Source organism: Oncorhynchus mykiss, chromosome 14 (assembly GCF_057628025.1).
Source record: "Oncorhynchus mykiss isolate SJ-2025 chromosome 14, ASM5762802v1, whole genome shotgun sequence".
In the NCBI taxonomy this organism is placed as follows: domain Eukaryota; kingdom Metazoa; phylum Chordata; class Actinopteri; order Salmoniformes; family Salmonidae; genus Oncorhynchus; species Oncorhynchus mykiss.
Genome location: NC_143035.1, coordinates 4,856,391 through 4,868,507, shown reverse-complemented (window position 1 = coordinate 4,868,507; position 12,117 = coordinate 4,856,391). Strand labels below are relative to the sequence as shown.

The 12,117-nt window shown below is 39.9% G+C and overlaps 1 protein-coding gene and 1 long non-coding RNA gene across 4 annotated transcripts in view; one reads left to right on the top strand and one right to left on the bottom strand.

The window, feature by feature from the left end:
- Positions 1-12,117, bottom strand: part of LOC149978250 (uncharacterized) — a 73,203-nt gene that overhangs the window by 13,587 nt on the left and 47,499 nt on the right. The window contains exon 1 of one of the 3 annotated variants that reach the window (XR_016486242.1): positions 4,110-8,618. The exons of the other annotated variants lie outside the window; for them this stretch is intronic. This is a non-coding gene — a long non-coding RNA (uncharacterized LOC149978250). Of the gene's footprint in view, positions 1-4,109; positions 8,619-12,117 lie in introns of those variants that run through there. 3 annotated transcript variants of the gene reach the window in all.
- LOC100136712 (alpha-1B adrenoceptor) overlaps positions 1-12,117 on the top strand; it is a 34,692-nt gene that overhangs the window by 21,043 nt on the left and 1,532 nt on the right.

The window sequence follows — 12,117 nt, the reverse complement described above, 5'->3', positions numbered from 1 at the left end:
GTGGCAAGGAAGACATGGCTGCAGTGTTTACAGTGAGGCTTGTGTCGCAGGTGGCACAATTGCATTTGCAATTAAGGTAATGTGTGTTTTGGTCTGACAGACTGAGATTGAGAGTGAGAAAGAGAGATGGGGGAGAGAGAGAGAGGGATAATGTTATCTGTACGTGTCTTGGCCTCCTGTACAGTAGATGAATGGCCCAGTGCTTAGTGGTTGGTATTTTCACATGCTATTTTCTCCCCTAGACATCAACCCTAAATGGTATTACGTAACCTAGAATTGATGCAGAGTAGGACTGCTTGAGATGCAGAATAGGTTGGGATTTAATATCTCTCCTCATCTCTCTCCTGCTCCCAGGAGCCCTCCAGACAGGCAGATTAATACCACTCAGAGCTAATTGTCTAGTGGATGCCATGTATCTGGGACTGGGAGCATACAGTACTATGGAAACAGACATTATGTCTGGGCCCAAAGTTGGATCTGGGGTAAGAGTTGGACTGGATTCCCTTGATAGGGTCCAGTCTGGGGTAAAATATGAATTGGGTCCTACCACTGTACACTTTCTCAGAGTCCAGATCCTACAGTAGCTATACAGTAGCTATTACAGTGAAATAATACCATGCTATTGTTTGAGGAGAGTGCACAGTTTTGAACTTTAAAAGTTATTAATAAACCAATTAGACACATTTGGGCAGTCTTGAAACAACATTTTGAACAGAAAAGCAATGGTTCATTGGCTCAGTCTAAAACTTTGCACCTGCACTGCTGCCATCTAGTGGCCAAAATCTAAATTGTACCAAGGCTGGAATAATACATGATGTCCTTTCTCTTGCACTTCAAAGACTTGCACTTTCTTTCAAATGGTATCAAGAATATGTGTATCCTTGCTTCAGGTCCTGAGCTAGAGGCAGTTAGATTTGGGTTTATCATTTTAGGCGAAAATGGAAAAAATGGGTCCGATCCTTAAATGTTTGATAACACAATCTATAAACCACCTGCTTATTTTTTCATAGCTTTGTAGAATTTTGTGTAACTATATACTCTAAATGCTTCACTCAGTTGTAGTTCGAAGACAAGTGTTACCACTAACAGATGCCCTTGCCTTGATATTGCACTGTAAAAAATATCTAGTCGTTTGAACTAATCATTATTAAGTAAGCGGTTCCACAGCCATTGATTTTTTTACTAAACTTTTTGGTCCAAGTGTTACCTGAACTCAAAACAATTTGTGCCCAAACTTAGTTCCAACTTGAGAAAACATAAAATGTGTTTGCTGGAATTGTCTCATATGTTTAACTAGAAATTAATATTTTCTAGGCTGTGGAACTAGTTACACACACATTCACACAAAGTGCTTTTAACATACAATGTTTTCAACTTACATATGACACATGTTGACATAAACTGATTAAACAAAACATTAAGAACACCTTTTCTTTCAATGACATGGAAAGGTGAATCCAGGTGAAAGCTATGATCCATTATTGATGTCACTTGTTAAATTCTCTTCAATCAGAATGAGACAGGTTAAAGAAGGATTTGTAAGCCTTGAGACAGTTGAGACGTGGATTGTGTATGTGTGCCATTCAGAGGGTTAATGGGCAAGACAAAAGATTGAAATGCCTTTGAATAGAGTATGGTAGTAGGTGCCAGGCGCACCAGTTTGTGTCAAGAACTGCAACGCTACTGGGTTTTTCATGCTTAACAGTTTACCGTGTGTATCAAGAATGGTCCACCACCCTAAGGACATCCAGTAACTTGACACAACTGTGGGAACCATTGGAGTCAACATCCCTGTGGAACGCTTTCGAGGTTGCAACTCAATTTTAGGAAGGTGTTCCTAATGTTTTGATATAACCAGTGGACATGATAGCAACTATTTTTGTCATTTTAAGAAGGAACATTAAAACAGAGTAATATGCCCCACCAACATTGGACAACTACACAGAAAATCCTCAAATTGCTATAATAAGTAAATGAAATCAATGATAAGAGAATAGTCAGATTAACTGGTAAATGACAGACATGGTGACGTGGCAGGAAGGTCAGAATTCCATAAACCAAGAGGTTGTGAGATAAAACCATGTTCAATAATTACTGTATAAATGACGATGCACAAAGTAAACGTGTCAAATATGTACAGTACCAGTCAAAAGTTTGGACACACCTATTCATTCAAGGGTTTTTCTTTATTTGTACTATTTTCTACATTGTAGAATAATAGTGAAGACATCAAAACTATGAAATAACACATATGGAATCATGTAGTAACCAAAAAAATGTTAAACAAATCAAATATATTTTAGATTCTTCAAATAGCCACCCTTTCCCTTGATGACAGCTTTGTAAACTCTTGGCATTCTTTCAACTAGCTTCACCTGGATTGCTTTTTCAACAGTCTTGAAGGAGTTCCCACTTATGCTGAGCACTTGTTGGCTGCTTTTCCTTCACTCTGCGGTCCAACTCATCCCAAACTATCTCAATTGGGTTGAGGTTGGGTGATTGTGGAGACCAGATCATCTGATGCAGCACTCCATCACTCTCCTTCTTGGTCAAATAGCTCTTACACAGCCTGGAGGTGTGTTGGGTCATTGTCCTGTTGATTAACAAATGATAGTCCCACTAAGTACAAACCAGATGGGAAGGAGTGTCGCTGCAGAATGCTGAGGTAGCCATGCTGGTTAAGTGTGCCTTGAATTCTAAATAAATCACAGACAGTGTCACCAGCAAAGCAACCCCACACCATCACACCACCTCCTCCATGCTTCACGGTAGAACAACATATGCAGAGATCATCTGTTCACCTACTCTGCATCTCACAAAGACATAGTGGTTGGGACCAAAATCTCAAATTTGGATTCATCATACCAAAGGACAGATTTCCACCAGTCTAATGTCCATTGCTCATGTTTCTTGGCCCAAGCAAGTCTCTTCTTCTTATTGGAGTCGTTTAGTAGTGGTCTCTTTACAGCAATTCAACCATGAAGGCCTAATTCGCGCAGTCTCCTCTGAACAGTTGATGTTGATGTGTCTGTTACTTGAACTCTGTGAAGCATTTATTTGGGCTTTAATTTGTGAGGGTGGTAACTAATGAACTTATCCTCTACAGCAGAGGTAACTCTGGGTCTTCTTTTCCTGTGGTGGTCCTCATGAGAGCCAGTTTCATCATAGTGCTTGATCGTTTTTGAAACTGCACTCAAGAAACTTTAAAAATTCTTGAAATGTTCTGCATTGACTGACTTTCATGTCTTAAAGTAATGGACTGTCGTTTCTCTTTGCTTATTTGAGCTGTTCTTTCTATAGTATGGACTGGTGTTTTACCAAATAGGGCTTAATTGAGATGCATTCCAGGTGACTAATTAATGAAGCTGGTTGAGAGAATGCCAAGAGTGTGCAAAGCTGTCATCAAGGTAAAGGGTGGCTACTTTGAAGAATCTCAAATGTAAAATATGTTTAACACTTTTTTAGTTGCTTTTTGGTTGCTACATGATTCCATGTGTTATTTCACAGTTTTGATGTCTTCGCTATTATTCTACAATGTAGAAAATAGGAAAAAATACTTAAAAACCCTGGAATGAATAGGTGTCCAAACTTTTGACTGGTGTTGAATGTTGAAAACATTGTATGTTAAAAGCGCCGTTGTTGTGTGTAGCCAGTTGCCTTTTTTCTTAAGATGCCCAAATAATCATTTAAGTTGAATGAACATATGATACAAGTTGAGCAAACATACTTGTAAGTTTGGGCCAGCAATGTTATATTGTTCAGGGAACACATGGCCCGATAAATTGAGTTAACATAAAAAGACTGTGGAACCAGTTACTTAATAATAATTTGTTGAAACAACTAGATGATTTGTTTTACAGTGTGGTGTCCTGGAAGAGGTTACCCTACATTTTTCTCTAGGAGCAGAGGTCTCCATCTGGCTTGGCAGATATTATGTCCTAACAGAGGTAATTTCACTCACGATTGCCTGGGATTATAGAGCATCCACAATCTCGCCAGGAATGTGTAACTAATTTGGGCCATTCTTCTCTTTAGAGACCAAGTGTGGCTTACATACAAACACACATGTTCACACACACACAGAAATACACAGCACAGCTATTCCATACCTTCCAGTTTGTGATTCATAACTCGGTGTTATCATTCCTAAGTCGTAGCTCTTTGCGCATAGCCCTGTGAAATATGGGTGCTAAGGGGGCTGCAGCAGTACCTGAAAAATCGGAATAAATGTTTTTATTGAAAAATATACATATAAAAAAATAAAAAAAAATTGCACAAAAGTAGTGCACTGGGCCTTTACTAGTCCTGTATTAGAGGACCAATATAGTCGTCTGTAGCACACCAGTGCACAGTGGGGAGTGTGACACAACATAACACAGACCAGCTGCACTCATTAGCTTACATAAAAAAGTGTTTGATGAGAATCCATGCTATTTAGTAAGGAAATGCATGTGGTCTCTCTTTCGCACTTCTTCTCCCACACCCTCTCTCTCCTATCCCTTAATCCCTCGCCCATTCTATTTCTATCTGTTTCCTTCCCACCAGTGCTGGAATCTTCTAGGTTTAGTGTACTGGTACTGACATCAACTTGAGACTGCAGATTTGCTATCTCAAGTGGAAAGCACTCTTTGGGCAGAGAGAGCCACCCCTGGTAGGCATGACTGGGTCCAAGAGCAAGGCTAAGACGTTTATTAGGTTATGTAGCCTAGGGCACATACCAATTACTATTTTTGAAGAGTTGCATCTCGTCCGGAACGCATCTGTCTTTCATCGGAATGTTGGGTCATCCCACGCCCTCGTAGTGCTGTTGTGTCTGTTCCAAGTGGCTAGGACGATGTCCACCAGCCAGGGCTGCTAGTCACATACCTGGGACTAGTGTGGGGTTATTGTCAGGATAAATGAAAATCAAGCAGTACCCCAACCTTACAGGGTGGTAAGTAATTGGAAACTAATAATTTCATTCAATACAATTCTACTCTCCTGCAAATCAAAAAGGTGTTCATCTGTGCAGTTTTTTGGTCTTTTAGATATACTAATATTCTCAATTCCAGAGCATTTCAAAAACTCCCATAGGCCTTTTTCCCATGATATCATGGCACTTATTTCTTTAAAAAATGCAATGTTATGATTGGCCTAACATGAACCCATGTCATCCATTAAACTGTATATGTGGGCGCCAGACTAACTTTTTCCCCTGGTGGCACTGGTGCCATTAACATTTTCAGATGGTGGCACCAGCCCATGATTCGGTTACACCAACATTTTGTCACAGCGTCACACAATAGAAAATGTTTGTAATAATGTTACACACTCTTAGAAAAAAGGGTTCTTCAGCTGTCCCCATAAGATAAGCCTTTTGTGTTCCATGTAGAACCCTTTGTGGAAAGGTTTCTAAATGGAATCCAAAAAGGTTCTAACTGGAACCAAAAAGGGATATTTTATGGGGACAGACAAAGAACCATTTTAAGTTCTAGATAGCACCTTGTTTTGTAAATGTAAAGTCATTCACAGTGCTATTGGTATGGAATGATTCAAGAAATAAGGTGTTTCATCTAACATTTCCAAGCAGGAACGCATGATAAAGATATTTTGATGTGCAACATCTAAACCAGTACATTTTTGGGTTGACAATTAGGCCATTGTGTCACACCCTGATCTGTTTCACCTGTCTTTGTGCTTGTCTCCACCCCTCTCCAGGTGTCACCTATCTTTCTCATTATCCCCAGTATATTTATACCTGTGTTCTCCGTTTGCCTGTTGCCAGTTTGTCTGGTCAGGTCTTACCAGTATGTTTCCCCTCTCCCTGCTTTCTCATGTTCTGTTTCCCCGGTTCTGACCATTCTGCCTGCCCTGACCCTGTCCTGCTGTTCGGTACCTGCCTGACTCTGACCCGTTGTGCACAAATATCAATAGGCTAATTCACTTGGGGCTAATAACTGTGGAAAGGGAAACTTGAAACCAAAACAGGCAACTGTTTTTTTTGTGTGTGATTGAATTAGGAAATTTGCGCATTTTTCTTTACCTCCCCTTCTCTCCATCTAGGCTACTCAGAGCACACAGGGACAAACAGGGGCAGGGCAAACACTTTCATGCAGGATCAGGATGCTACTGTTTGACTAAATCATGGTTTTAGCTGCCCCACAATTATAACCACCCCACCCGTAGCACGCACTCCAGCAGGTGTATCTCACTGATCATCCCTAAAGCCAACACCTCATTTGGCCGCCTTTCGTTCCAGTTCTCTGCTGCCTGTGACTGGAACGAATTGCAAAAATCGCTGAAGTTGGAGACTTTTATCTCCCTCACCAACTTCAAACATCTGCTATCTGAGCAGCTAACCGATCGCTGCAGCTGTACATAGTCTATCGGTAAATAGCCCACCCAATTTTACCTACCTCATCCCCATACTGTTTTTAGTTATTTACTTTTTTGCTCTTTTGCACACCAATATCTCTACCTGTACATGACCATCTGATAATTTATCACTCCAGTGTTAATCTGCAAAATTGTAACTATTCGCCTCCCTCCTCATGCCTTTTGCACACAATGTATATTAGACTCTCTTTTTTTCTACTGTGTTATTGACTTGTTAATTGTTTACTCCATGTGTAACTCTGTGTTGTCTGTTCACACTGCTATGCTTTATCTTGGCCAGGTCGCAGTTGCAAATGAGAACTTGTTCTCAACTAGCCTACCTGGTTAAATAAAGGTGAAATAAAAAATAAATAAAAAAATTACATTTTGAGCAAAGTGACCAGCTAATTTCCAACTCAAGTTTGTCTACTAGCTCACGTTTGTTGCCGATACTTTAGGGCTTATTTGGCCTAGGGCTTATTTGACACATTATCTGAAAGGATTTGAGGGATGGTTTAAGAGGTTAAGACAGCTTCATGTTCCTCTGTGTCCACATCACTGAGGACTTATCATTGTCCTCTCACACCAGCACAGTCATAAAGGCATGGTAGTGCCTCTTCTGTCTCAAGAAGCTGAAACAATTTGGCATGGCCCCTCAGATCCTTAGGAACTTTTACAGCTGCGCCATCGACAGCATCCTGGCTGGTTGTAATCACTGTATGTTATGGCAACTGCACCGCCTTCGACTGGAAGGCCCTACAGAGGGTGGTGCAGATGGCCCAGTGGATCACTGGGAGTGAGCTCCCATGTACATGCCAGACGGCATCAGAGAAAGGCCCGAAACATTGCCAAAGACTTCATCCACCCGAGACATAGACTGTTCTCCATGCCCCTGTCCAGCAGATGGTACTGGTGCATTAAGGCTCAGACCAAAACTCCTAAACAGCTTCTTTCCCCTGGCCATAAGACTGTTAAATGGCTAACAAATACTGCTCCCCCCACACCCGCTACTAAAATGATTAATGATTAGATTTATTACTACCACTATGCTGCTGTTCATTGATTGCCATTAGTACCTATCTCATTATCTTGCTGCCGGATAACTATTACTTCTGTTTACATGTACAGTGCCTTCAGAAATTATTCACACCATTTGACCTTTTCCACATTTTGTTGTTACAGCTGACCACAGTCAAATTCCACATGGTGACTAGGCTTGTCCATGCTCTGATGCTGCTGATGGTCATTAGTAGCCTACCAAACCTGCTAACTGCCTCGTGCTCAGCACTCTATTGTCCCTTTAATCACTCTGACGTCATTGCAAATGTGTTCTGAAATCGAATCAAATACTTCATGAGAGCCCATGAGCTCATGAAGCGCAACAATCTATAGGCTATGCAATTGCGTGAGAGAACTGTTTTGATGACCTCTATTAAAAAATAGGAGGATAACATCAGCTTTCTATAGGCTAGGCCTACTATATTTATTTCTCAACTTTCCTAATATTAAGCACATTGCTTCTCTTTACAACCGGAGTATATCCAACCTGAATGGCATGAAAATGAACCAAGGGAAAAACATCTTCCATTCGCTATTTAAGTGCATACAGTAGATTACGTGTTTTTTCCCCGTGCCACTGTTTTGAGACTGGACTATTATCATGGACCTTTCTAAATCAAAACACATTTCACACATATACTAAATAATATATGTAAAGACAAGATTAAATCAAGGATAATCAGATGGATGACAATATTAGCCTATCACTTGTGAATGATGCCCATCTTGTGTGCAGTAAGGCAAGAAACGGTGCATGCCTTTTTTTGCAACTTTTTCAAAATCATAGTAACACACCTCCTGTAGCCTAGCTCATGGACTTTAATGTTTGATAAGGTTAGCATCACTAAAGTGGCCAAATAGCTTCTTAAAAGTAAGCATATTAATCTGCTTTACAATGGGTGTAGAGCCTAACTGGCATACATGGGCAGCGCACAAGTTTTAAGTTAGGGGAAGATCATTTTCACCATAATAATGCACATTTATATTAAAAGCATTACATGCATAATCGCATTTGCGGTCACTTTTGAGAATGGTGTTTTCCCATTTTGGAACATTTGCACATACAGCCTTGTGCGCATTGCTGAACTTATAATGTGAAGAAATAGCCTAATAGTTTATCAACATGTTAAGCTAAAAGTTTTGATCTGTTACGTCAACCTCATTGCTTAAAAACATTTTTTGATGCTAGTGGTTGTATTCATTTGGGATCTATCGCATCCCACAACTGTCCCAGACTACATTTGGAATATTTATTTATTAAACAGGTAAACTTTTGCACTTATGGGGGATAGTAGAATGACATAGGCTAGTGCTTTTGCTGTTCGTTAGGCCTGCTTCAATATGCACCTCAGAATTGGATAAGGACGTGCGCAGTCGCTTCCCCGATGTGTCTGTCTTCACTTGTAGCCTGTGAGAAAGACCTGATTACATGACAGGCATTGGCTAATAAGATTTGAGCTATCCGAGAGAGCCATGTGAGTTAGACGGGCTGAATATAATAATTATAATTCCCTTCTCCCGAAGCACAAGGGCACAACGGCCACTGCCCGCCAAAGGAATGGATTTTTTTTAGGGTGCATTACAGTCACACTAAGAGGATGCCGCCGGGAAATTTGAGGCATTATCAAATGCTTATCAAATTGTGAATGAGAGACTGATAAAGTGTGTGCAGCCTGCGCAAAGAAAACAAAGCCTAGCTCATGCCTTTTATGCAACTCGTTTTCAAATCATCATTAGAGTTGCATCATGCAACCTTAGAATGTATTAAAAGTCCAAACATATAGCCCAATGTTTGTATCACATTTAAAGTTGCCTAAATAACTGTAAATTAAGCATATGGGAGGACCTGTTTCTTTGTTAACCACTCAACACAGAATAGCCACATGTGCACACTCCCTAAAATCGTTTGGAGAAGATATACTTTATTTTTTATTCAGCTATGTTCAATTGTATTCTTCATACTATACATTAATATAAAATAATGCTACGGAATTCTAAGCAAATCTTGTCTGTTAAATTAACTAATGTAGCCCATAGCCATATGGAAAAGCCAGATCAGGGCCTAACATAAGGGCAACTCCGAGTATGCTATTCTGTCATTTATTCTCACAGCTAAACGCTCCCCTCACCTTTTCCCTTCGCTACTGGAGTTCAGTGCACAACACATCAGCTGTCTAACTAGGCAAAAAAAACTTTCCGAGCAAAACCTTCATATCATAATCGCTACACACAGCCTACATCATTATCAGCATATTATAACATCATAGTCAGCATATTATAACATCATAGTCAAAATAGCTACCAGAACTAATGCGTTAGTAAACCCATTACAACGATGCAGTACAGTGTACAGTCAGCAAGGAGCTTAGCAGTTAAATATGACCATGACTTGGAAGAGTTCCAGTGTTGGATAGCCATAGCCAACTAGCTAACATAGCATCCCTATCTGTTTGAGCAGACTAAACTAGCTAGCTGCATTCACTAGCTAAGTAAGGGAAAGTGAAAAAATACATATAGCTAGCGCTCTCTCGCGCACGCTTCATTTTTCAAGAAATTGATTTGTTCAAAACTGTTCAACTATTGTCTTTCTCACTCTGAGTCGACTACTCATGACATTTTATGCACTGCAGTGCTAGCTAGCTGTAGATTATTATTTCAGTACTAGATTCATTCTCTGATCCTTTGATTGGGTGTTCAACATGTCAGTTCATGCCACAAGAGCTCTGATAGGTTGGAGTACATGCTCTGGAAGTTGTCATAATAACTATGTTAGTCTGAATTGAAGTCAATGTACCCAGAAGAGGACGGAAACTAGCTGTCCTCCGGCTACACCATGGTGCTACCCTACAGAGTGCTGTTGAGGCTACTGTAGACCTTCATTGCAAAACAGTGTGTTTGAATCAATTATTTGGTGACATGTTGGATTATAGCTTGAAATTTGTTCATGTTACCATACTACAACTTATTGATTACTTTGCATGTATGTTGGGGTCAATGGAGGGTGGATAAGAACTAGGTGTATGGAAAGTTACTGAGTGAGACAATGGGGGGAGGCAGGAAGTTTACATTCTGTTCCTGACTAGCAACAGAGATGTGTTGGCTATCTAGACGTGCAAGGAGGTGACTCCTCCTAGGAGGAGGGTATAAATATATGTGCTTGTGTAAATATGTGTTTGTCTTTTGCAGCTGTTTGACCCAGTGGGTGAATAAACTTGGTTTGAGGTTTTACTAGTTGTCCGTGAGTTATTTACTCTGTTTGTCAAAACTAAACTCATGTGACTATATTTAGTATAGTTTGATCTAAAAAGGATAACGAAGGTTTCACTATTTAAATGTTTCAGAAATTCACTGAGGATTATGGTCCTCCCCTGAGGAGCCACCACTCAAGTGCAATAATAGCGTTTAACATAATTTCTGAATGACTACCTCATTTCTGTAGCCCACACATACAATTACCTTTAAGCTCCCTCAGTTGAGCAGTGAATTTAAAACACATATTCAAACACAAAGACCAGGGAGGTTTTCCAATGCCTCGCAAAGAAGGGCAACTTTCGTTAGAGGGGTAAAATAAAAAGTAGTCATTGAATATCCCCTTGAGCATGGTGAAGATATTAATTACACTTTGGATGGTGTATCAATACACCCAGTTACTACAAAGATACACGCGTCCTTCCTAACTCAATTGCTGGAGAGGAAGGAAACCGCTCAGGGATTTCACCATAAGGCCAATGGTGACTTTAAAACAGTTAGAGTTTAATAGTTCTTATAGGAGACAACTGAGGATGGATCAACATTGCAGTTACTCCACAATACTAACCTAAGAGTAAAAAGAAGGAAGCCTGTACAGAATAAAGATATTCCAAAACATGCATGCTATTTGCACCAAGCCACTTGACACTGCAAAACATGTGGCAAAGAGCAATTCATCTTTTTGTCCTGAATACAAAGTGTTATGTTTTGGTCAAATCCAATACAACACATTGCTGAGAACCGCTTTACATATTTTCAAGCATAGTCATAGACTGCATCATGTTATGGGTATGCTTGTTATCATTAAAATCCTAGAGGAACACCTGGTACAGTCTGCTTTCCACCAGACACTGGGAGATGAATTCACTTTTTAGCAGGACAATAAACTAAAACACAAGGCCAAATCTACACTAGAGTTGCTTACAAAGAAGACAGTGAATGTTCCTGAGTGGCCACGTTACAGTTTTGACTTAATCCTACTTGTAAATCTATGGCAAGACATGAAAATTATTGTCTAGCAATGATCAACAACCAATTTGACTGAGCTTAAAGATTTTTGCAAAGAAAAAGTGGCAAATGTTGCGCAATCCAGGTGTTTGAAAGCTCTTAGAGACTTACCAGAAAGACTCACAGTTGTAAACGCTGCCAAAGGTGCTTCCTCAAAATCAATTTAAGCCATTTAGAATTCAGGCTGTAACAAAACAAAATGTGGAATAAGTCAAGGGGTATGAATACCTTCTGAAGGCACTGTATATATTACTACTAGTTTATTAACATAAGTATATCTATATCCCTGCTACCAGTCACTTTTCATCCCTGTTTACATGTACAGTACCAGTCAAAGGTTTGGACACACCTATTCATTTAAGGGTTTTTCTTTATTTGTACTATTGTCTACATTGAAGAGTAATAGTGAAGACATCAAAACTATGAAATAACACATATGGAATCATG